Below are 1,699 nucleotides of genomic sequence, written 5' to 3' on the forward strand. Positions count from 1 at the left end.
CATTCCCTTACAACAAGAATGAGACCATTCTGCCTCCATGAGAAGAAAATATGTGACCAAGGGCCTCAGTGAGGACTAATTTATTTTGTTCCCCACCGAACTTGTGTGGATTCAAATGGGCACAAAGGTTCCATTAATTGCTGTGGTATTGTTTCACTATTTGTGATTCCTCTAGGTTTCTCTCTCATCAGGAATCATAAAAAATGAATGTGTAATTTAGAATCTCTGGTACAGTAAATGAGATAATGCCAGAGGTAGCTTTTGTATTTTAACTTGTCTCTCTGTTTCATGAGCAAAGAGCAGTTATCTAACCACTGGGCCCAAGAACTGAGACAAGTTTTATGAAACAGATCCCTTAAAAATTAGACCGGCAGCTACTCTGAACATCTACAGAACCTATTTAGTCAACACAAAGGTAAACAGAATGCTCAAGCTGTCCTAGCTTTTTCGAGTAAAGATTCCCATTTCCTCTTGGCAGGTTTTACTTGCTCTTGGCCTTGTGACTCTCAATTTTCTTGGACAGCAGCAAGGCCTGGATGTTGGCCAAGACATGACCTTGAACAATTGTAATTTTCCACAGTAGTTTGTTGAGCTCCTCATCATTATGGATGGCGAGCTACAGGTGACAGGGGATTAGCCTGGTTTTCTTATTATCCTGAGCAACGTTGCTAGCCAGCTCCAGAATTTCAGTGGTCAGATACTCTAGCATCGTAGCCATATAGACCGTGGCTTCAGCCCCTACTTGCTCAGCATAATTCTCTTTCCAAAGTAGCCAGTGCATACAGCCCCTGGGGAACTGCAGCCCAGCCCACTAGGAGCAAGATTTAGCCTTGGACCTCACTTTACCTCCCTGCTTTCCTCAACCTGACATTGTAAGTAGTGCTTGAACATCGCTCACTATGAAGAAACAGAAAAGCTGTCCTACTGACGGGTATTCAATAAATACATCTAGCTGAAAATGAGAGAAACAATTTAAGCATTTTCACCTGTTCTTTTGAACCATCATCTGGGAAAAAAGTTCTCAAAGCATGATTTTCTCCTTTCAATATACAAAGGGATGCTATTGGTTAGGGAGCTAATCAAAAGCTATTCTGAGAGCATAGTTACATAGCATCCATTATTCTGAGAATAATAAAAATACTATCTGTGTAAAGGGAATATGTGATAGGAAGATGCTATATTGTAAAAAGTATTCTGTTTGTTATATTTTGATTAAAAGGACGTTTGTGGGAGGTGTTTGTCACTGGTTAGAAAAATCTATATGCTGCTTTCTGTTGTGTAGAAGTGCTGAACAGTGGGTCAGATTCTCAGCTGGTGAAAATTGGTTAATTCCATCAACTTCAAACTCGGCATCTTGGTATCTCACCTTCTATAGACACACAAAGAATTTTCAAAAGTGTCTACGCCCCATTTTCAAAAGTGACTAACCTCCGTGAAAGTCAATGGAATTTGGGCTCCTAATTAACTGACACACTCTTGAAAATACTTTTGGATCTGATCATAGGATTGGCTGCCTATATCTTAAGCATGCATGTAACTTAGCAACTCTGCAGTTTTTTTGTTATATAGTTATAATAAAATAAAATTAAAATATAAACATAATGGGCTAGGTTTTCACCTGGTGTAAGTCAGCATAGATTCATGGAAGCCACTGGTTCTACACCAGTTTATACTGGCTGAGGATCTGGAGCAAGTTACT

General features: G+C 39.5%; 1 pseudogene; it reads right to left on the reverse strand.

The window, feature by feature from the left end:
- Positions 1-481: 481 nt before the first annotated feature.
- On the reverse strand, positions 482-871 carry LOC140916558 (histone H2A.J-like; annotated as a pseudogene).
- Between the last annotated feature and the right edge of the window lie 828 nt (positions 872-1,699).

This window comes from Lepidochelys kempii, chromosome 8, assembly GCF_965140265.1.
Source record: "Lepidochelys kempii isolate rLepKem1 chromosome 8, rLepKem1.hap2, whole genome shotgun sequence".
NCBI lineage: Eukaryota > Metazoa > Chordata > Testudines > Cheloniidae > Lepidochelys > Lepidochelys kempii.